Raw genomic sequence first — 25,003 nt, 5'->3', positions numbered from 1 at the left:
TACTTCATTTGTACTCACTCCTCACATGTTATTACGTTGTGATCCATACACTCATTTCAAAATTATATCTGCACATGGTAAACTAAACAAGTTTACCATAGCACTACAGTGTCATGAGGTTGGGATGGGCTCTGGGTTTCTGAACGCTATCACATACAACACTGCAGCCCTCATTTGCAAAAGCTGTATATAGGAGGACAAGAGCCAAATGAGAAAACTTACAGTTTTTATTAATCACCAGGAGAGCTTGTGTTCCCAAAATTAAAGCATCTCTGCTGGGCTGCTCTGTCTCACTCAGGGTTTCCTATACCCAACTTGCTTCCATCTAAAATGTCCAGGTTTGAGGAATGCTATGTGTCCCTCCAAAATCCATATGCTAAAACATCATTCCCATTGTAAAACTGTTTGGAGGTGGGGCCTTTGGGAAGTAATTAGATCATGAGGGCAAAGCCTTCATCAATAAGATTTTTGTCCTTATAGGAAGAGACCCAGCTGGGTGTGGTCTGTAATCCCAGCCTGTAATCCCTCATGCCTGTAATCCCAGCACCTTCAGAGGCCAAGGCCAATGAATCACCTGAGCTCAGAAGCTTGAGGCCAGCCTGGGCAACATGGCAAAACCCCACATCTACTAAAAATACAAAAATTAGTTGGGCATGGTGGCGCATGTCTGTGATCCCAGCTACTTGGAAGACTGAGTCAGGAGAATCGCTTGAACCCAGGAAGCAAAGATTGCAGCGAGCCAAGATCATGCTACTGCACTCCAGCCTGGGCAACAGAGCAAGATTCTGTCCAGGAGGGAGGAGGGAGGAGGGAGGAGGGAGGAGGGAGGAGAGAGGAGGGAGGAGGGGACGACGACTCCAGCCCAGATAGCTTTCTTGTCCCTTCTGCTGCGTAAGGTTCCAGTGAGGACATGTCTACCTTTGAACCAGAAAATGGGCCTTTACCAGACACCAAATCTGCCAGTGCCTTGCTTTCGAACTTCCCAGCCTCCAGAGCTGTGAGAAATAAATTTCTGCTGTGTATAAGCCACTTATTCGTGTTATTTTGTTACAGTAGCCCAAATAAACTAAGACAAGAACAAATTTCAACACTTACATGCCTCTAGCTCCACGAACCAGACACTAATGGAAAAGCTGAAAATGAGAGTACAGTCATAACCAGGTCTTCTTCTCGAAGGAAGGTCCTGGTCATAAAGCAATGGAGATGGGAAATGAGTGAGGAAGAGTGGAATCTTCCCCACTAAGAACATGTCGTCCAAGAACAACCAGCCAGATTGTGCATTCCTTTTTTGGTTTGGGTGGGCCATTGAGGAGTCATAAGGACAAAGGATAGCAGTGAAAGCAAAGGCAGAAATTTCTTCCTCTCTGTGAGTAAAGGAGCAAATACAAAGAGAAAAGCAGACAGTCTTCCTGCCCTCTTCATATAAATGCCACAGGTGGATATAAATTGAAAAATAATAGTTTCAACCATCTCTAGTCCTACTTAGAGGTAACCACCCTTACCACTTTCTTGTGAGTTCACTCATTCAACGCATAGCTATTAAAAATGTATTACATGCCAGGCATCACATTTGACCACATTAGTGAACAAACAATAAAAACATAAGGCTTCCTCTAAGAAGCTAACATGCTAGAATATCTTCCAGAAATGCTCTATGATCATGCAAACATGTGAATTGCTTAAATATTTTTATAAAAACAGAATGAGCCAGATGTTGACTGGTGGTTATATTAGACACATCTCTATAGATCAGTGATTGAGCCATCAGCCCCTGATTGTCTTAGTTCCCTGGGTTTTTGCCATAACTAACATGCCACAAAGTTAAAGCAAAGCCCAGTCCTCTGTCCTTTGGAAAGTTAGAGTTTGATATTATGGGTCCTACAAAACAACTTTGAGAGCTTATTTTAGAGCTTTTAGTATTTTTAGGGGCCGTAAGTGTATTTCAATAGTGTTGTCACTGCCTGAAATATTTTTGAAACTCTTTTGAGACTGCCTTCAGAGTCAATTTATGTGTGGTATCTCCCCCCAACAAATTCTTTATTTACTTACTATTGCAAATAATACCAAACTTGACCACAAAACATCTTTCTCCAATACAAAAGGTGAGTGTCACTTGCTGAAGGAACAGCTTCAGAGGTCCTCTCTGGTTGAACTGTAGGTGACTGGTGCCAAGACATTGGCCAGATACCTCTGTCATTCTGTTGGCCAAACACAAGCTGGGAGGGTCAAACCACTATAAAAAGCCATGTCGAATAAATTTAGTGGAAAAAATTAGGTCAATGGTTTTTCACCTTTTTTTTTTTTAACAGTACAATCCTTTCTTTGGATGAAATCTTACTCAGAAGCTCAATATGCAAAAGAAAGGAAAACAAAGCAGTTCTGAACTGATACTGGGAGTAGGGTAAGACTTCACCCACTCAGAACCAACCCCCAACACACACACACACACTCTCTCCATGGTGACTTCTGAGGGGCCTCTAGAGGGAACACAGAGCATTGTGGAGCACGATTTAAGCACCACTGGACTACAAATCCTTTTGGGGCAGTTATCTTACTGTCCCATAGACACCCAGCCCATAGCCACTGGCCAATAAAGGTTTCCCAAATGAGAACAGGGATCAGCTGGTAAATGGCTATTGAAGGGGTAAAAGGATGGGGTGCTCTCAAAAGAGCACAGCATTTAAAGAAGCCTACTAAGAAACAATGGAAAATCAATGACCAAAGATTATTACCAACCAGTGGTTCATATCTGCAAGAACGATTCCCTGAAGGTTGAAATCCAGAGCAGGCAAAAGTTTTTGAAAGCTGGGGAAAAAAGCAGAGGGGGAATCCTAGCACTCTTCGAATTAATAACATAAATGAGTAGGAGGCAGCTCATGGTCTCAGGGGATGGGATGATGGTAACTGATGAGAGGAGGAGGCAAATACTCCAATTTCATTTTGCTCTCTTCTCCTCCAGCAGAGATAATAATCTATCTGAAGCCTAGAGAAGTAACACACATGGATTAAGTGGACGTACATGGGAAGCATGACCAAGGCAGGTGCTGGGGGGTGGTCAGGAGGGCGCTGGCTCTGAAGCCATTCTTGAAGGTACCAGTAGAAGAGGAGGACCTAGGAATGGGTCTCTGAAGTGCCCAAGTGATGCCCTTCTCCACCTTCCCTGGGCAAGCTCTGAATACACTGTTATGTACAGTTAGCCAACACTCAGCTGTGGCCTACCAGGGGGGTCATTGCTCCAAATGTTGTACATACACTAACAATTGTAATGCTCCCAACAGAACCATAAAGTAGATTCTATTGTTTCCTGTTTTTATACAGAAGGAAAACTGAGGCTCAGTGGAGTTTAGGGATTTGCAAAATGTTCACAGAAAAAATTTTCACTCCTAGTGAGTGTCAGAGCTTGGATTTGAACCAAGGTACTTGAACTCCAGAGACCAATTTCTTAACCAATTTGCCCCACTAGACACTAGACTCTCAGTTTTAGTCCCGTTAAAGAGTCAAGTTGAAGGACACAGCTGGTATCTGTGGACAAATGAGCTTTGTGAGGGGCTGCCCTACAGGCAGTGCAAAACCAGGGTACCCATACCAGGTGGGGTATGGAGGAGTCTGCCCAAGGCTGACACAGCCTGGAAAAGCTCAAAGAAACTGCTGCTCCCTGGAGGCAGCTCTTCCCAAAACGATAAAAGGAGTCTCAGAGCTGAGCCTACCAGTTTATTTTGTCCAGATTCACCAGCAGACTAAGCTACTCACTCCTTCATGGGATGAGTGGAAGAAAAGTTGAGCAGTGGGCAGGACCCACTCCCCCTAACAAGGAGCACACAGGGAGCTAGGAAAGGTCAGGGCAATGGTGGAACCCAAAGTTGGGTAGGAAGCAAAATTCAGAACAGGACAAAGAGCCAGCAATAAAGCAAAGTGGAGAGATTGGATACCTGCAAATGGTCTAAACCAGGAGATGTCCTAAGGTTCAGGAAGCTATGAAAGGTGGAACCAAGAGCTGAGCAAAGGGTCAGCAACCAGGGCATGCATTAGGTGGCTTCAAACACCTCCTTGTAATAGGCACTTTATATACACTGTCTAACTGACTCTTCACAGCCAACTTTTAAAGTCCAGAGTATGTTTTACAGATGAAGAAACTGAGGCATAGCGCAATTAAGCACCTGCTCAGTTTCCAGCTGTCCAGGACCTGCATAACATTTCTTCTCTCCCCTCAATAAACTCACTTCTTGCGAAGAAGAGAAACTTGCTACGATGCAAAATATTCAAATGCCGTCCTAAATTATAGCATGGCTTTTCAAATTCTCTGCTTTGTATAATAAAGCTTCTAGTAAAATGTTTAATATGGTTTTTCTCCAAAAGCATATTAACTACCCACTTCTGATAATGTTCTAACATTCTGAAATCAAAGCACACAGAGATAGATAGATAGATAGAGATATATAGATATAGATGTATATTTTAAGTTCTGGGGTATATTTGCAGAACATGCAGGTTTGTTACCCAGATATTCATGTGCCATGGTGGTTTGCTGCATCCATCACCCATTACGTATTTCTCCTAATGCTATCATCATCCATTAGGTATTTCTCCTAATGCTATTCCTCCCCCTGGTCCCCATCCCCCAACAGGCCAGGTGTGTACTGTTCCCTTCCCTATGTCCATGTGTTCTCACTGTTCAACTCCCACTTATGAGTGAGAACATGCGGTGTTTGGTTTTCTGTTCTTGTGTTAGTTTGCTGAGAATAATGGTTTTCAGCTTCATCTATGTCCCTGCAAAGGACATGAACTCATCCTGTTTTATGGCTGCATAGTATTCCATGGTGTATATGTGCCACATTTTCTTTATCCAGTCTATCATTGATGGGCAGTTAGGTTGGTTCCAGGTCTTTGCTATTGTGAACAGGGCCACAATAAACACACGTGGAAGCACAGAGTTTTAGAAGCATGGCAGAATGTCTATACTAAGGGCATCCCTGAACATAGGGTTTTGGCCACTATACCACGCTCCAGTTCCCAAAGCAAGCACTGTCAGTCTCCTGTGCTCAGCAACATTAAGTAGTCCCTAATTTTGTGACACCATTAGAGAGCTGAGACAATCTGATGTTTTTACATTCTGATGAGGAAGCCAATGAGAGACCCAGCCCCAGTAAAACATGGACACCAATATTGAAAGTTATTATTCCTTTTGCAGCTACTTCCAGCCTTGATGCTTGGGAATCTCCTTTAAGACTCAGAGTTGAAATTCTCCAAAGAGTAAATATTGCTTCCATAAAATTTCCTCCCAGAGTTCATCATGGTAACATATTTTTTAATGACTTACAAAATGAGTACCAGTTAATCCCCTTGCTCCCTATTAGCTGGTGATTGAAGAGACACTGATTTTATCACTGCTTGCTACCCACATGAAGGGCAGTGGGGATCCTGCCACTCTATGATAAGGATTTCCTAAGGGAAGAAAAGAACTCTCCTCTCCAAGCTCAGTCCTGTGCAGATGGTGGGGAACTTCGAGGTTTGAAAAGAATTCACATCCAGTTTTAGAACAGTTATCCTCTCATCATCACAGTGTGCCTCCCGCTGTAAACCTAAAGAGAACATGAGGACAAAGCCAGAAAGACAAGATCCTCATGCTTCAGGCACAAGGTCCCCAGGCATGGCTTTGGACTGCAATCACATGAGAAAGACTCTACAGAAAATGAAGAAAAACGACTCTGATGGACAAGTATCCTTTTCTAGTTTGCTACAGTCAGAAGCTGTCCAGACAAGCAATAGAGTCCTCAGCTCAGGCAAGCAAAGGCCCTGCACGCTACCTTGACATTCAGGAGCCTCACCTTGGATATGGCAAGGAATTTCAAAGCCAAAGAACCACCACCACCCCATCCTAATAGATCATGCCCCAGATATTCTAGGCCCAAAATTTCCTGCCCATATTGTTCTGAGATTGCTTCCAGAACAGACTGAAGGCCATGTGGGTGACTACTAGTGCACTTGGAAATATTAAGAGAATCATTCCCATCTCCCTGGGTATCTGCAGGTTATGAATCTCCCGCCTTGTTCTTACCTCTTTCCTCATTCAACCTGGAGCTCTTACTTTAGATCTGGACCACAAGAGCCCTCAGTTTCCTGGTTCAGTCACCCTTTTCCTGCAAAGTGCAGCAAAACCAACTATCTGCGTCCAAAATAACCACTGCCGCCACTCATGCAGTACTCCCTGTGTGCCAGGCAATACACTCTGAGATAACAAGAAATATATTTGGTCTTTGTTCCTGGTTCCTGGCACAGAGTCCCTCAAACCTTTGAAATTTCTAGAGTGAGAAGAGTGTCTTCGGTCACACCTGAGTTCATGCTAATGAGGTGACTTAAGGTGGGACCCCTAGAGAGCCTCAGGGTGTGGCTGGTCGCCAGAAAGACCAAGTAGCAGAGGATGGAAACATTCAGCCCCACCAGTCAACCTCCAAAAAAGGAGAGGGTGCTGGAGACTAAGCTCTATTGAAAGCACCTGAACGACAAGACAGGATGAGCTCTCAGCCTGGTGAACACATCCAGGTGCTAGGACTGTGCCTTAACCAGAGAGATAATCAAGCTCCATGCACATTGGCCCAAATCCACCCTGTGCCTCCCTTCTGTTCGGCTGTTCCTGAGGTGTATCCTTTATAATAAACAGATAAACATAAGGCAAGTGTTTCCCTGAGTTCTAGGAGCCATTATAGCAAATTATCCGATCTAAGGAGGGTGTTGTACAAACCCCCAATTTGTAGCCAAGTCAGACAGAAGTTGTAGGTGACCTGGGGAGGACCCACCACTTGCAATTGGCATCTGAAATGGGGGGCAGCCTTGCAGGGTCTACACTAAATCCTGGTAGCGTTAAAATTGACTTAAATTATAGAGCACCCAGGTATTGTCCAGAGAGTTCAACAAAAAACCAAAGCAGATTGCTAAATGCTTTACATACACAACCATTTGCTGCTTCCAGCAATATTATAGGTGGTAGCTATTAATTCACATTTTCCATATTAGAGAACAGAGGTCTAAAGAGGTTAAGTAACTTGCCCACGGTCAAACCACTAGGGAATCCACTCTGTAATACAATACGTATCAGTGAGTTCCTGACAGATTTAGGCCCTCAAACACACATGTCCTTGATCAGCAGCACAATTCTAGCTGCTGCTCTAGACCTTTGATGTGCTCTGTGCCAGTGGAAGAATGGCAAGGTTCATAATTTAGAAAGGAGAGCTTTGATTCTCATAAAATATTGCAACATATGAGCTGGGAATCATAGCTTACAATCAGAAACCAGAAACAGGAACTTCAAGGGTGTTTTACTGTGCTCACCCCTGTAACCCCACAAACATCCATAAGACAGATTCATGCTATATTAGGCAGCCAAACATACATATTCAATAAGCTACAGGAGGAAGCATGAATATTTATGAGAGAAGAAGCATGTTCATGTGCAAGTAAGCTTCATGCTTCCCTGGGGAACCACGTTCAAAAAATGCAGCCTTAGCATGACACAAGAGTAGTTTTAGGACCTCTGATGTCAAAGGTGAAGCAGAGGACATGAAAACCCTCACTGCACTTCCTCCCTAAACTGGACAGAACTACCCCGTGGTCTATGATCTCTCATCAGGAGAGAATCAGGGGTTGTTTTGTCAAGACTGCCAAAGGCAGGAGCAGCACCAGGTGTTGGCTAAACTCAGTGGCGCAGTCTTTTGAAAGGTCTGGTTTCTGTTCAGCCCTTAGGGAAGAAAGCCTAATGGCCCTTAGCGAGGGTTGGGGGACAATGAGGCATGTTCAACCTCCCATCATGTCATGGCTGGGAATGAAACTTCCAAGGTTTCTCTGGGGTCCTCTCGGCCAAGAGGGGGTCCATTCAGTCAGCTGGGGGTGCTTAGAATTTTTTCCTTCTCATCTGGGTCCCATACCAGACACTTCCTCTTTCCCATCCAGAAGCCCTTCCTGGTTCAGTAGGAGACATGAGAAGGCAGGTGCTGCTTTCACTGTGCCCCCAACCCCACACATTTATCTAAGCTACATCAAGAATAAAATAATCTCCACTGCCACTTATCAGTTCCCACGGACTTTACACATTATGCCTTATCTTTTCAAAAAATCCTGCAAGGAAGCATCTTTTCCTCCATTTTATGAGCAAAAAACCATAGCTTCCTAGGATACTTTGACTTTCCAGTACAAGTTCCCATAATATTTGCTTTTGTCTTGAAAAACTTTTGACTAGTCTTAACCACTTCATCTACTAGATCAATTTTAGTAAGGTAGTATTAGCTTGCCATGTTCCAAGAAAAAAAAATCACCAGGATTTTGATTAAAATTGCATTAGATTCATAATTTTTTTTTTGAGACAGAACCTCGCTATGTCATCCAGGCTGGAGTGCAGTGGCACAGCCTCAGCTCACTGCAACCTCCGCCTCCCAGGTTCAAGTGATTCTCCTACCTTAGCCTCCCAAGTAGCTGGGATTATAGGTGCCCACCACCACGCCCAACTAATTTTTGTATTTTTTTAGTAGAAATGGGGTTTCACCATGTTGACCCAGCTGGTCTCGAACTCCTGACCTCAGGTGATCTACCCAGCCTCCCAAAGGGCTGAAATTATAGGTGTGAGCCACCATGACCCACCAGATTCACAACTTAATTTAGAGGAATTTGTATCTTTGCCCTGAGTCTTTCCTCCTGGGCAAGGGGACCAGGATAGGGGTGGAGCCAGGGCTAGGCAAGGATGTGGAAGGGCAGGTTCAAGAACAGGAGATACATTCATGTGTGGATCCCCAGTCAAGGGACATCTACCACCACTGCCCCCAAGGAAGGCTTCAGACATCAAGGCAAAGAGGTTATAGAAACAAACCCGAATCTGAAGGTAAGGATGAAAAAAGAGAGTAAGTCCAAGCTGTCAAAGGGGTCAGAGTCCAGAGGATGTCCTCCTGCATGAGAGGAATGCAGGCAACGAGGGAGTCAGTGCAGGGAGGACACTGCATACCTGCATGTGGCCTGGAGCTGGCTTCACCACCACCCTTTCCCTCACTCCATGACAGAGCAGTCTGGGAGTCTGAGTGGACTTCACAGCACCATTCACACCTCTTTCCACTACAACAGATCCCATAACTGGCCATAATATCATCAAGAGTCAAGCATTCTTAGGTCACCCTGGCTGTCCATGCCTGCTTTGACCAGGGTCTTCAGGGTCAGAATGAAGAGCTAGATCGCTGTGTCAAAAGGTGAGGCAGGGGTGAGAGATAGGGGAGACTTCACTGGAGAGAAGTTTGTGGGACCAGAAGATCAGGAGGCCACCAAGTCCATCACAGTGGATACCTGAGCTACACCCTGCAAGCTTCTGGAATGACTGGGTGATGAGATGCCCTGAAAGGCAGGCAGACAGTACTGTCCACTCAGTGACTGCCCAGGTGCTAGTGCTGTTCAGTAGAGTACTTCTGAAGGCAGTCAGGTACTTAAGAATTTTGGAGATAACCATCTCCCACATTCCAGTCTTCTTAATATCACACTTACCCTGGACTGTCTCTGACAAAGACCCAGGACCATAGAATGCTTTAGGACACCCACTGCCATGGCACTCATGCCTCTGCTGGGGCTGAGAGACAGCAAAGACCTAGTTTCCATTCTTACCTCACCTCCTTCCCTGCAACCTGGCCTGTCCATCATGAAAAATGAACTCTCCTTTAGCCAGGACTGGAGGCAGGCTGAAGTAAACTGCATGGGCTTTCTACAACATCTTTTTCCGTGGGTGTCTGTGGAGGAGACACCCTTCCAAATGCTTAACTACCCCAGCCTCAAGAGGGGAGAGAAGAGCAGCACAGAGCAACTCAGGCAGGGCCAAGGGCCCAGAGCCAGAGCAGCTGTGCCTCCAGCTCTGCTCACAGTCCCTCCACCCATCCCAGAGGAGCTGCCACCCCACCCAGTGGCACACAGTCTAGGAACAAACTAGACCGTCCCCTGCTGGGTATGGAGTGAGACAGAAAGACTGGGGTAAGAGGTTAGAGAGGCATGAACAGGATCCCCTAGCCACGTAAACCACCACCAATTAAACAGGGATAAAGGCTGTGGTTTTCACTGAGGGAAAAAGTCAACAGGTACACTAAAGATCCACCTAAACCTTTTGCAAGGCTACTCCCCTTTTATCAAAAATAGTGCATTAGTCCATTTTCATACTGCTATAAAGAAATATCCAAGACTGAGCATATTAGTCCATTCTCATGCTGCTATGAAGATATACCTGAGACTGGGCAATTTAAAAAAGAAAGAGGTTTAATTGACTCACAGTTCAGCATGGCTGGGAAGACCTCAGGAAACTTGCAATCATGGCAGAAAACACCTCCTCACAGGGTGGCAGAGAAAAGGGAAAAAAAGAATACCCATTGAAAGAGGAAGCCTTTTATAAAACCAGCAGATCTCATGAGAACTAACTCACTAACACGAGAACAGGACAGGTAAACCACCCTCATGATTTAATTATCTCCACCTGGTCCTTCCTATGACACGTGGGGATTACAGAAACTACAATACAAAATGAGATTTCGGTGGGGACACAGCCAAACCATATCACTGGGTAATTTTTAAAGGAAAGAGGTTTAATTGACTCACAGTTCTGCATGGCTGGGAAGGCCTCGGGAAACTTATAATCATGGTGGAAGGCAAAGGGGAAGCAAGCCTGGACCTTCTCACAAGGCAGCAGCAGAGAAAAGAGAGCAAGCAGGGGAAATGGCAGACACTTAAAAACCATCAGCTCTCAGGAGAACCACTCACTATCACGAGAATAAGATGGGGGAAACTGCCTCCATAATCCAATCGCTTCCCACGCGGTCGCTCCCTAAACACCTGGGGATCATAATTCAAGATTAAGAGGAATTGTAATCTTGAATTATCATCCCCAGGTGTTCAGGGTGGGGACACAAAGCCTAGCTATATCAGATAGCTTTTCTTTGCAAAAACAAATGCTGAAATAGAAAACATAGAAAAACACAAACTAAAAGCAGCATGCAGAGATAATCACTGCTAATCTTTGGATGTATGACCTCTGTATTTTTCTCATTTGATATAGATGTAAATGCAGACATATTAGAGAAGAATGGCACGTACCCAAAGCCCAATTGTTCTAAATTTATGTTTTTTGGAGCTTAGATATCTTACTTCCAAAAGAACAAAACAATACAGAGATGCAGTGATTCTGATTAATATTTTGGCCCACATTTGGTGTGTGTATGCCTGTGTGTACGTGCATTTGAGTGTGTGTAATCTCTAAGAACACACACACACACACATTTTTCTTGCAGCACAGCTGTTCCTTCAGCAGCCTGTTGTCATCCGCAGCCAAGGGATCACTCTTTTCTCAAGCTGTGTAACTCTACGTGATTCCATTACATGGTTAAACATGTAAAGAAATCTTGTACAGCAATGCAATTTTTTAAATTCTTCTAGCAATTAGACTCCTGAATAAATAATTTCTTCTGCATGCACAAAGTATATTTAACAAAAAATGTAGCTTATTTTATTCACTTAGCAATAGAATAAAAATTGTTAATGTTCCTCAGGTTAATGTTATAGGCTTAATATTATTCTAAGCATTTTAGTTAAATTGATATTTATAACCAACCTATCACGTAGGTACTACTATATGCCTCTAACTTACAGATGAAGAAACCAAGGCACACACAGGTTAAGCTACTTGCTCAAAGTCACAAGGCCAGCAAGAATTGAAGCCTAGACTCAGTGCCAGGTGGCTGACCTCAGAGCTTATACACCTAACCATTATCCTCATATTGTAAAATCAACAAAAAGGACACAGAAACAATTCTTAATAGCTATAGACTTTTCTATTATATGTTCATACCATGAGTTCCTTAACCAATGCCCATCATTGCCTATCTAGGCTACTTCCAGTGTTTGCCTATTATAAAACACTTCCATAAATAACTTCATGGATAAGTCCTTGTACATATCCCCTACTACTTCTTTGAGATTAATAAATGAAAGTGACATTTCTGGTTGAAAGCATACGCCTATTGTAAGCTTTGATACAGATGGCCACATTGCTCTCCAGAAGAATATACACTAGGGTTTTTTACTATAAATATTTTCTATTGACACATAACAATTGTACATACTTATGGGGTACATAGTGACGTTCCCAAACATACAATACATAGTGATCAGATCAGGGTAATTAGCATATCCATCATCTCAAACATTCATCACGACTTTGTGTTGGGAAGATTCAGTATTTTCCTTCTAGCTACTTGAACTACACACATATTGTTAACTATAGTCACCCTAGAGTGCTATAGAATACTAGAACTTGTCCTTCCTACCTAGCTGTAATTTTGTATCCTTTAACAAATCTCTCCCCATCCCCAGGAGCCTATGTCAATTTACTTTTCCACTAACAATGTTTAAAAGTAGTATGGATGTCTCCATATCATTCGATTTGCTTCTTTGTCTTTCTGATAAATGAAATAGGCACCTCGATATTTAAGCGAATTTAATTACTGACTAGGTGGACCGTCACTTCATAAACTTACTGACAACAGATACAGCTTCAGCTCTTTTTACATACACCCTTTGTCTCTCTTCCACTGTGTGTTTGCCTTTCCTTATTAAATTGTAAGAGGTCTTTATACATTAAAGAATTCAACTCCATTGCATATGCTGCAAATATTTTCCAAGGGTTTTGTTCATCCTTGAAATTTGTTTATATTGTCTTTTGACATAATGTGCTTTTGTTTTGCTTTGCTTTTTCTCTTTGAATTTTTTAGAAATCAAATCTGTTAATATTTCCTCTATGATTTCTGATTTTGGTTATGTTTAGAGAGTCCTTGGCCGTAATTTTTACTTGCGTTTCTTTCTCATGCTTTTAAGTACATGAGTTATATTGAACCCTTTTCTTCAATCTGGAATTAGTTTGGTGAAGATGTAAGGTTAGAGTTCTAAGTTTCTTTAATATCTGATTATTTCAGCAAATCCAGTGGCTGACTTTCAATCCTTGGCACTGCTTCCATAAATCCACGTAGAATGAATGATACAGGCATTCAGTCTTTAGAACTTTTATAGATGTCTTGTCTGTTGTCCCCAGAAATCTTTTAATTAAATTTATCCCAATGTTGCAATGAATACTGAATCAAGAATCCACTTCATTTATTTTTCACTTCCAATTATGCTGAGTTGTCTCATTTAACTAAACTCGGCAGATAAATTCAATGTATTCCAGATATAAAATAGCTCATCACCATATAAAATTTTAAACTCACTCTTCTATTAATTCAATGCCTTATATTTATAGATAAAGTAAGGCTTTACAAAATGAATCTCCCTCTATCCTTGTCATGTAAGTTGCACAGCGTGGATCAGAACAGCTCCCAGTCCCCCATCCTGCTGCTGCAGCTGCTCAGCCCCAGTGGAGGATGCTGTCCAGGTGCCTGGGTCTTGAGAGGTGGGCTTTGGAGCCAGTGAAGCTCCCTCAGTGCCTCCAAAGCTTAGACCAACCAGCCCTAGCAGCCCGTGACTTACACGTTTCCAAAGCTCCACATTTCCTTCCAATCTCAGAATCTGGAAAACAGAAGCAATTTCAGAACCAGATGTGATCTCTGCAGAAGCTTCCAAAACAAGCACTGACTCCCTTATTTGGCTGGAGGTCCCACAGATAAGTGGGGCCCATGCTGCACACATCTAGCCTTGGTCATGGAGCGTAGTTGGCCATTGGTGATTCTCAGAGAAGGAAGTAGACAGAAAATGGAGGGATGAAAAAGGAAAATAATTCATAGTTTCCCTCTTTCCAGGCTATCAGCAAATCTAAAAGGGTTGCTCCTGCGAACTAAAATTCATCTGAGAGATAGCACACAATAAAGAGTTAATTGGTACCCAGCTTGGGTTTTGTGTGTGTGCCGCGGAAGCTCTGTCAATTAACTCTGCTCTCATAAAGGAACATTTGAAATGATTGTGATTACTTAAAATGTTTAGTAATGTAAATTGTGACCCTTTTAGTTCACAGGCCATTTCTGAGGATCTCTTATTCTGTCTCTTCTAAATATAACAAAGGTTTTAAAATTACATTTTCAATCTCCATCTTTCTCTTGATGCCTGAGTCTCTAGTACCTCAAAGCCAGGGTATATGCTCTGGCTAATGACACAGTATCCCTCTGCCATTTATATGAGACACTCTCCAGAATGGGTGGAGAGTGTCCAGTGCCCAAGCCCAGTGCCCTGTTCTTCATTCTACAGAGTGGGTGACATCATGGCCTTTGCAATGAGACCACCTGGGTTCAGATCCCACTTCTGACACTCACAGTAAAATATCCACTCTTTGCTGTTGTTTCCTCCTCTGTACAATGAGGATGCTATGGTAGCATCTACTTTATGGGGTAGTTGCAGAGATTAATGGAGACGACATGGCCAGGTGCAGTGACTCAAACCTGTGTTCTTAGCACTTTGGGAGGCTAAGCCAGGAGGGTCACTTGAGCTCAGGAGTTTGAGACCAGCCTGGGCAACATAGTGAAACCCCATCTCTACAAAAAAAAAAAAAAAATTAACCAGGCATGGTGGTGCATGCCTGTAGTCCCAGCTTCTCAGGAGGCTGAGGCAGGAGGATCACTTGAGCCTGGGAGGTCAAGGATGCAATGAGCTGTGACCATGTCATTACACTTCAGCCTGGGTAACAGACCGAAACCCAGTCTTTAAAAAAAAAAAAAAAAGAATGAGTGAGACCACATAGAAGAAGGGCTTACACACATAAGAAGCACTGTATGCATGTTAGTGGTCATTCCAGTTATGTCTCTAAGTAGAAAACAAACCCGACATTTGTCTAAACGATGTGCGTCTGCTGCTCTAGGTGCCATGAAGCCAGTGCCTCAATTATTTATAGTCTGTAATATGCCTCCCCAGAAAGCCATACCACTGTCTGGGTTCAAGTCCTTGGATAAACATCACAAGTTTATTAGAAACGTGAACATTTTTCCCCCACTGCAGCAGCCTTCACCTAAATCTATTTCTTATGGAGTGCCACAGCCATCTCCCAGCTGGGTTAAGGAACAGGACAAAAGGGAATGGAGTGACATCTCTCACCCAAAAAGCCTGTGCACTAGAGGGCTGTCTATTTGAACTGAGTCTACTGTGGCCTTTGAAGAAAACTTCTGTTCAACTCAAGACTGGCCCTTGCCTGCTTCATTGGGGAAGTGGCCTACAGGTAGATGATTTGCCCAGACCAATTCTGCCCTGGCCCAAGAACTGACTGCTCATCTCCAGCAATCCCAGAGCTTCCTCTGAGAGCTCTTACCACAAATGCCTGTCTCTTCCAATGGGAACTCGTCACAGAGTATCTGAGTCACTCCCTGGCGGGAACTAGAGAAGCTCTGCTACATGAACTCCAGGCCCCGGGGCAGATGCCTCTGCTACCCATAAGGTAGGGTTGGCTACGATTCTGTTGCGCAGGTCAGCAGGACCCAGAAACCCCACATCCTACTTTGTCCACAGCTATCCATGCTGGGATCGAAGCCATTTTAGGCAAAAAGACCAAGGCCCAGCAAGTGACAACTCATCACTACTAATGAGCATTTGGCCTAAATCCCTCCCTGGCCTTCTGCCAGATAATTCATGTCCCTCCCTGCTTAAAACTTCCCAATGACTTCTCATTGCTATTAGGATAAAATCAAAAATCCATACAAGACCCCAGCTGATCCTTCTCATTCCCTCCTCTTTGCTCTCCAGCCCTTTCTGCCTTCCAGCTCCTTGAACTTAGCTGCTCCCTCCTGCCTGTCTGGAAGGCTCCCCCTCTCCACATACTCAGCCTCTTTTACTCATCCTTCAGACAGCAGCCTAAGCATCATCAACCCCTTCCCCGACCCCAAGACTGGGTCACAGTCTCTTCATATGCATTCCGATAGCATCCTGTGATGCTTTGTAGCACTTACTAAATTGTAATTAAATAACTAATTTGTGTTTATTAGGCCAACATCTGTCTCCCTGACTCAGCTGTGAACTCCGTGCAGTCTGGCTGGGACCATGTATGTTGGAATTCCTATTGTTCCTCCCGTGTCCAGTACAATGCCTGGCACATTAGCAAGGGCTCAAAAAGATCTGCTGACTGCATGAATAAATTAAGTAGAAACCCAGTTTTAATCCTAACCAAAGTGCCCTTCATTTCCTGTCCACTCTAGCTTTAAATTTTTCTGTCCTTCTTGCAAATGCCAGTCTCAGTCCCCAACTAAATGACTTGAACATTCTCTGAAGCCCTCCCTAGACAGGGCTCACACAGACAAGAATTGGAATGCAGTCAGCCAAGCCCTGTTATTTTATTTGTCTCATTGCCATCGGATACCATGTTTTCTGTTCCAATCCCCATAAATCAATCTCTCCTGCTCTTCCCACAAGCCATCAGCCTTGACCTTTAAAACTCTGCTATATTTCCTAGAAAGCTCTTTGCTCTTAAAAGAAAAATGGAAGCAATTAAATCCTCTTCATGCCCTGTCTTTGCCTCTGCAAAATTAAAGGGCTGTGGAAGGTGTCTTCATGGTAAACCCTAGGTCCTGGCTCCGGATCAGATAAAACCACACTGTGAGGCCTTGGTATGTAAATAAACCTCACTCCTAATTGTAGACGATCACTCATGGCACTTCCAACATGAAGGCTCTGCATTTCTGTAATCATATGATTACTCAAAGAAGGAGACAGAATAGGGCACTGGTTAAGACTTAGATAAGGATTTGGAGTCAGAGAAACTTAGGTTCAAATTCTACAAGTCCCTTTACTAGCTGTGTGACGCTGACGAGTTCCTTAATCCCTCAAAGCCTCTCCGTATCCTCCTCTCTAATAGGGGATGACAGCACACCTCACAGACCACTGGGGGAATAAAATAGAATGGTGCATGGGAATGTCTACCACAGCTCCCATTTCTCAGAAAGGTAGTTGCTGTGGATGTCATCATTGTCATCACTGGCCTGGGACACTTTCACCTGTAGGATTTAATCCCTTTGTCCCACCCAACAGAGGATCTTTCCTCTGTTCTGTGTATGAGTTACATACAGAAGCTCTCTGCACATTCCTCCAGAATGACCATGGGGGTGGGCTGCACTAAGAAGGAGGAGGTGGCAAAATATACCAGTATATAGGGTGAGACTTTAGGGATTCATCCACTTAAAGAGATACAGTCAGCCCTCAATGTACGTGGGGGATTGATTCCAGTCCCCACCAACCCCATGCATACTTAAATCCATGCATACTGAGTCAAGACACCCAGTGGGCCTTGCAAAACCCTCTATACATGGGTTTCACATCCCACAAATGCTATCACTTCTTTCTTTTTTCTTTTCTTTTTTTTTTGAGATGGAGTCTTGCTCTGTTGCCCAGGCTGAAGTGCAGTGACACGATCTTAGTTCACTGCAACCTCCGCCTCCTGGGTTCAAGCGATTCTTCTGCCTCAGCCTTTGGAGTAGCTGGGATTATAGGCACACACCACCAAGCCACGCTAATTGTTGTATTTTTAGTAGAGATGGGGTTTCACCTTGTTGGCCAGGCTGGTCTTGAACTCCTAAGCTCAGGTGATCCACCCACCTTGGCCTCCCAAAGTGCTGGGATTACAGGTTTGAGCCACTGCGCCCAGCTGCATTTTAAAAAATTTTTTAACTAATTGTGTTCATGTCATGTAGATAGAGTTTATGAAAAATCAACACAGAGAAACTATGGTCCTTGATCAAATAGAGCTCATAGAAATAACTTGGGTTCTCAATACATCCTGTATTCACTCTGCCCAACACCAGGCTCACTATTGTGTACAGTCTACCTACATCGCACTGTATGTATTTCCTACAGCTGTTGTAAGAAATCATCACCAAAAGGGAGGCTTAAAACAACAGAAATTTATTCATTCACAGTTCTGAAAGTCAGAAGTCCAAAGTTAAGTAGTGGGCAGGGTTGGTTCCTTCTGAAGACACCAGGGGAGAATCCGTTCCATGCCTCTCTTCTGGGTAGGGGATCTTTCTCCCTGGCATTTCTTGGCTTACGGCTGCATCACTCCAACCTCTGCTTCCATCTTCATGTGGCCTTCTCCTCTGTGTTTCTGTTTTTGTCACTTATAAAGACACCTGTTATTGGATTTAGCGTCCAACCTATGATCTCATCTCAAGATCTCTAACCCAGCGGTCCCCAACCTTTTTGGCGCAAGGGACTGGCTTTGTGGAAGACAACTTTTCTACAGAACAGGTTGTAAAGGATAGTTTGGGGATGATTCAAGAACCTTATATGTATTGTGCACTTTATTTCCATTATTACTACATTGTAATACATAATGAAATAATTATGCAACTTACCATAATGTAGAATCAGTGGGAGCCCTGAGCTTGCTTTCCTGCAACTATATGGGGTGATGGGGCACAGTGACAGATCATCAGGCATTAGATTCTCATAAGGAGTGTGCAACCTAGATCCCTCACATGCACAGTTCACAATAGGGTTCGACGCTCCTATGAGAACTCTAATGCTGCTGCTGATCTGACAGGAGGTGGAGCTCAGACAGTAATGTGACTGAGGGGGAGAGGCTGTAAATACTGTGAAGCTTCTCGTGCCCACCGCTCACCTCCTGCTATGCAGCCCGATTCCTAACAGGACTAGTGCCCTAACTTGATAACATCTGCAAAGACCTTTATTCTAAATAAGGTTATACTCTCCATTTCCAGATGGGCATATCTCTTAGGGGTATACCATCAACCCGCTACACCCACCAAACTCAAGTATCATTTAGAAGGCAAGTCTTCAGTAGTAATAATAATATAAATTAATTGCAGACACTTGCAATTAATAGCTGTGCCCTCCGCAATCTGACCTCAGTCTGCATTTCAATCTTTAATCTGGCAGAATACACAAGGCTCCTGGTTCAGAGACAAAGGACTTTATTACTCATAACACATAATTTTACTAAAAAAACACAATGTATTATTTATCTGAAATTAAAATTTAACTAGGTATTCTTTATTTTATTTACTAAAACTGGCAAATGTAGGGCCAGCACATTGCAGGAATATCCTCAACATATTTGTGTTAGCTGGTAGTCAGGACCTTGTTTTTTTTGTTTTTTTTTTTTTTTTTTGAGATAGAGTCTCATTCTGTTGCCCAAGCTGGAGTACAGTGGCATGATCTTGGCTCCCTGCAGCCTCCTCCCAGGTTCAAGTGATTCTCCTGCCTCAGCCTCCCAAGTAGCTGGTATTATAAGCTTATGCCACCATGCCCAACTAATTTGTATATATCTTAGTAGAGATGGGGATTTCACCACGTTAGTCAGGCTGGTCTCGAACTCCTGACCTCAAGTGATCTGCCTGCCTCAGCTTCCCAAATTGCTGGGATTATAGGTATGAGCCATCACACCTGGCCAAGGTCTTGTTTTGGGGACATACCCAGAAAAGCAGACATGAGCATGAGAGACTTGTGGGGGCCATGGTGGCAGAATCGGCAGGTGGCTGAGGGACAGCAGGCATCTGTGAGCATTTTCCTGCTGGATCAAGTCAATACTTCTGCTGGAATTATTAATAACTACTTATTGCCATGCTACAATTTCCTCTGTGACATTCACCCTTTGAATGTCATCTCTCTGTTTATTCATTCTTTGTGATGCATCTGAAATCTCTTCTCCAAAAAGGCTTCTCTGATATCTGCATGAAGGACACGTATTACTTAAATATATTATTTAACTTCACATATGTTTCTTTTTTGTCTCTCCATATTTTAAGTTCAAGGTAGAATGATCTTTTCATAAATTCCTTGCATCCTCCCTCTGCCACAAGGAACCTGTGTTACTTTGATTTAGAGAGTATAAAAATCTGTGTTCTCTGGAGAAACAGAACCAATAGGGTGTATATATACAGAAAGAGAAAGAATTATTACAAAGAATTAGCCATGCAATTACAGAGGTTGAGAAGTCCCAAGATTTGCAGCTTGTAAGCTAGAGGCCCAAGTAAGCTCATGTGTAGTTGCTGTTCAAGTCTGAAGACCTGAAAACAAGGAAAATTGATGGTGTAAGTTCCAGTCTGAAAGTCAGCAGGCCTGAGAACCAAAAAGAGTTGATGTCTCAGTAGAGTCTGAACGCTGGAAAACATCTATGTCCCAGCTCATCGTCTGGCAGGAGGAGTGTCCTCTTACCTTTTTATTCTATGCATATTTTGAATTGGTTGTATTAAATCCATACACATCAAGGGAGGGCAATTTGCTTTACTCAGTCTACTGATTCAAATGTTAATCTCATTCAAAAACACCCTTACAGACACATCCAGGATAGTTTGACAAAATGTCTGGGCACCCTGTGGCTCAGTTAAGTTGACACATAAAATTAACCATCACAGGGGTAGAGGTTGGCCCTGACTCTACTAATGAGTAATGCATCACATATCCCTAAAATCAGAGACTGGGAAACTAGGAAACACTAACTTTTCAAGCAGGTTTGCTCTAGCTATAGTTTAGGTGAGACGTTTTTCTAGAATTTCCCTTTGTAATGGTGGTAGTCAGAAGGTGGGCTGGTGAGGGGGGAGGGGGTACTCTTCCTCTAGCAGCTCCTAAAACAGGAGCAATGAATGAAGCAATACTTATTAGCAAACCAGGTAACAATGTAAATATCAGTTGGTGTCTTATGTTAACACACATTCCAGATGCCATCAGCTCTTGCAAGTTATGCTTGAAAGCAACTAAGAAATCAAGCTCATAGATTCTAAAAGAAAGGTTTGAGATTACCTTGACAATCACTACATGTATGCCCATGTACTATATCTGGAAGGTCACTTTAACTCTCCTAATACAAGCCTAATACCCTGTGCTTTGCACATAACACATAATAAAAATTGTTGAATCAATGACTGTAGAATATCCATCTTTACTTTTATGCTCACACTGCTGAAATACTCATCTCCTATGAATGCGATATTGTATTTCATTTTGTCATTTGGGGAGATTTATAGAAGAGACTAACACTTTGATACTGTGATTAGTACTATGAATGGAAGTGCACTGAAAATAAAACACACTTTTTGTATAATAATCTTTCACTGCCTCATTCTCTGAGCTCTACATAATGTCTCCCCTAACACCACATTTTTTAAACACTTGGTTCAATAAAGTTTTCCTGTAACATCCCCCAGTGCCTTTGATTCCCATTTATTTTAGGATAATTTTATCCTGTGCCTGTAACTATGAATCCCCAGCAATAATTTAATTCCTTTTAAGTAGCATTTCTTATTCATCCATTACATGCTGAGAAGTGGGCCACAATTCATAGCCTTATAAATTAAGAATGTGCCACTATACCAGTATCTGACAGTGTGTAGCCAGGAAAAGAGACGTCACTCTAAATAATCCAAGGAGAAATGTAGTGCAGAGAATTAGTTTTAAATGTTTTGCAATGGCTGGAAAAGCGAAAGAATGGTATGGGGGGGAGGAGCAAAATAAAGAAGACATTTGTCAATCAAATATCAGACAATTGCCTTCATTCCTGCCTAGAACTCCCAAGCACAGAGTAGGTTCTGAGTGCAAAGGAGGCATTGCCACTGCTGCTGGCTCTCAGCAGGTCACCAGGAGCCTATGCACCCCTGATGAAAACCACATTTGTGGCGAGAGCCCACAGATGCCTGCAGTCCTTCAGCTGCTGGAAGTGCTGCCACCACTGCCCCTTGCGTTTTTGTGCCCCTGTCTGCCTTTCTTGGTATGCCAAGGATAGAGGCCCTGACCACCACCTAATACAAACATACCAATGTTCATGCAGTATACTGCATCTGAATTTGCCAGATTTCACAAATAAAAGTACAGGATGCCCATTTAAATGTTAATTTCCAATAACCAACAAATAATTTTTTAGTATAAGTATATGCCATGAGTAATAAAGTCCTTCATCCCTGGCCCAAAAGTCTTGTGTCTTCTGCCAGATTCCATGATTCAGTAACAGGCTAACTTACTAGCTTGTAAGGAAGGTAAAACTTAAATCCCAGAGCTGACCTTGGGCAGCTCAAAGCACTAGAGTCCACCAGGCCTCCAAGTCTGATCTTCAAAGTCAACTATGCAATAAAAATGTCTGATGCTAAACAATCAAGACCCTCCCATCCTCAATTCTATACATCTACAGTCATACCATCAACTCTAGAAGAAAACTCCCTCCAACAAATTGAAAACTTGAGGGAATTCATTGGTCAAATCCCTTACTTTTCAAATAACTGCTGTGCCATGGTTTAAACAACTTTAGTCTGAGAATTCACTCCACCTCTCAATATAGGCCTGGACCATTAGATACAGGTCCAAGTAAAGTCAATACATCTTCATTGAGCTCAGCCTATGCTAGAGGGTGTGAAGTTTAGCAGACATGATTCTTGGCTGCAAGTAATAGAAGCGAACTCTAACTTAAAATGTATTAAAAGGCTATTACCAAGCTCAGAGAATAGGCAGGAAGGCTGGAGAACCAGGCTAAGAAAATGAGCAGATCCATCAAGTGAGTTTAGAGGAGAATGTAGAAGAAGTCACATCACAACATCAGTCACAGGGAGACACCACTCCTGGCTCCCATTCCTCTGCTGTCATCAACAGCTGTTATCAGTGGATAATCATCCCTGTGCCAGGCTGACAATGCTACCACCATCACCCTGAACGATTTGACAGCTTGCAAGATGGGGCCACCAGGGGAAGCCAGGTGAAGGGTACCTGGGATGTCTCTTTAGATTCTACATGTGAATCTGCAATTATCTCAAGATAAAAAGTTTAATTCTTTTTAAAAAGTCACTTTTTAAAGAACCCCAAGTGGAATACACAGCTTGATTTCTGCCGTTTCTAACTTACTGAATAAATGTCACTGAGTACTTACTATGTGCTAACTACTTAGTTCAACTTTGCTTTTTAACCAATTCATCTTCCTGCGCTATTACATAATTTAACAAAAAATTTAATATCATTAACAATATTTTTAATCACAAAGAATAAAAAGTCATTAATAATTCTGCCACTTTAAAAAAGTGTGCTAAGGCACGAGTCATCCTTTCTCCCCATGCTCCCCCGTGCCCCATCCAATCCCAACCCCAGGAAGTTCCATTTCCGTTTGCTACCTCTCCTTCCTGACTCCAAAGTTTACACAAAAACACACACATAAATATTTTCACACATTTTTAAGTGAAAAAGGAAATCTGCTATGTAAAATTATCTACATCCTGCTTTTTCTTTTTATTTATTTTTTTATATATTTATTTATTGAGACAGCTCTGTCACCCAGGCTGGAGTGCAGTGGCATGACCTCAGCTCACTGCAGCCTCAAACACCTGAGCTCAAGCAGTCCTTTCACCTCAGCCTCCCAAGTAGCTGGGACTACAGAGATATACCACTATGCCTGACTAATTTTTTAATTTTTTGTAGAGATGAGGTCTTGATATGTTGCTCAGGCTGGTCTTGAACTCCTGGCCTCAAGCAAGCCTCCCACCTCAGCATCCCAACAGCATCACAAGTTGGGATTACAGGTGTGAGCCACTGCCCCACACTTCTTTTCCATTTAATAATATATCAGGGATAAATTTTAAGATGTGGACATCGACTTCAGCCACTTACAATGGCCATACTGTGTTTATTCTATGCACACATCATAACTTATTCAATGACTTCCCTCTAAATGGACATTTTGTTTCAACTGTTTTGCTCTTATAAGCCAGCCTGAAACAAATGGCCTTACACGTGTGTCATTACATAATAGTGATATTACCTCTATAGAGTAAGTCCTTGAAATGATATCGTTGAATTCAAACACAGATATGTCTTTTGCTGTTTATAGTTACAAATGTGGTTATCAGGGGAATTACAGATATTTTCACTTCATGCACTCCTGTGTCATTTAAATTTTTGTAATGAATATAACTTTTCTAATGAGTTAAAATGCTTACTCTCCCTGTAAGAAGATGTGATACCCAAGCCCATCATCACTTTGGGTCACTCCCTGTAAGTCTTCCTTCCCAGAAATTCTCTCTGTAACTCAGTACTTCTCAACCAAGGCATTTTGGAAACATGCGGGTGCAGAATTTGCCTGGTTGGTTGGTTGATTGGCTGGTTGTTTGATTGAATGGTTGTTCGATTTGTTAGGTTTGAGCTGTCAAAAGTACTGGGAGGAGCTTTTATATGCATTTAGGGCATGGGTCCAAGTATGCTAATATCTTGCAATCTGACGGAGAGCTCTACTTAAAACACCGAAAATGCCAGAACTGAGAACTCCAAACCCTGTTTTACAACATCGAATCCATTTTTTCTTGCTCTGGCTTTGGATTTCGGTTCCTCTACCTTGATCAATCATGTACATTTAGGACTGCAACCTCTGTTACTTCTTGATATGCAAGTGTGCAAATTTCAGAGAATAGGAAAAACACTGCTCTCAGCCTGTTGAACAGAATCTGTATTTCCTAAGCCTACCACTGACAATGTGGGTGGCTAGGTAGCTGAGTATCACATTGCCAGGAAGATACTTGCGCAGTCTCAGGCCCCCAGTCCGGCCATTTTCAGGTGAACCCACAACTGTCATATTGCAGAATCCCCTAATGCATTCTGCATATCCAAAAGAGGCAGTTAAATTAAATTATGAAGCTTAATTTTCATATTGCTGGCCTCCTAGCATTACCCAGAGAGGTTTCTACTTCCATTAGAGAATACTCAACTATGAATCTTGTCCCCAAATGCATTTGCATATGGCGCTGTGGATACTAATGAGCTCCAGGGACTTTTTTGCAGTTATCCTCCACTTCTGCCTGTAATTTCAGCAATCTTCCTGGCGCTGCCTCAGGATAAGGGTTTAAGAGTATGCACTGAGAAGGTGGAAGAGAGGGGTGTTTCCTGGGAAGAAGAGAATCCTGTCTTCACAATCAGCTCCCAAAAGAAGAAGATGAGGCTGTCATTTTTCCAAGAGAATCCTCCCCCAAACCCCAACACAGAGGAATGCCATAAAGTTCCATAAATTTTACCCTCAAAGCTTTCTGAGAACCCCCCAGGGTGAATTGGCTCCGTGGCT

At 42.9% G+C, this 25,003-nt stretch overlaps 1 long non-coding RNA gene across 2 annotated transcripts; it reads right to left on the bottom strand.

The window, feature by feature from the left end:
- Positions 1–12,063: 12,063 nt before the first annotated feature.
- Positions 12,064–18,807, bottom strand: LOC116558528. 2 transcript variants are annotated; one of them, XR_004272041.1, is made up of 3 exons: positions 18,793–18,807; positions 17,878–18,076; positions 12,064–13,563 (listed from the first exon to the last, which is right to left on the bottom strand). It is a non-coding gene; the product is annotated as an uncharacterized LOC116558528 (long non-coding RNA). The 2 variants fall into 2 exon arrangements; XR_004272040.1 differs by lacking the exon at positions 18,793–18,807 and adding an exon at positions 18,315–18,335.
- Between the last annotated feature and the right edge of the window lie 6,196 nt (positions 18,808–25,003).

Source organism: Sapajus apella, unplaced genomic scaffold (genome assembly GCF_009761245.1).
Source record: "Sapajus apella isolate SASKATOON/1434 unplaced genomic scaffold, GSC_monkey_1.0 scaffold21, whole genome shotgun sequence".
NCBI lineage: Eukaryota > Metazoa > Chordata > Mammalia > Primates > Cebidae > Sapajus > Sapajus apella.
Note: the sequence above shows the minus strand (reverse complement) of the source record. Positions and strands in the feature narration are given on the sequence as shown.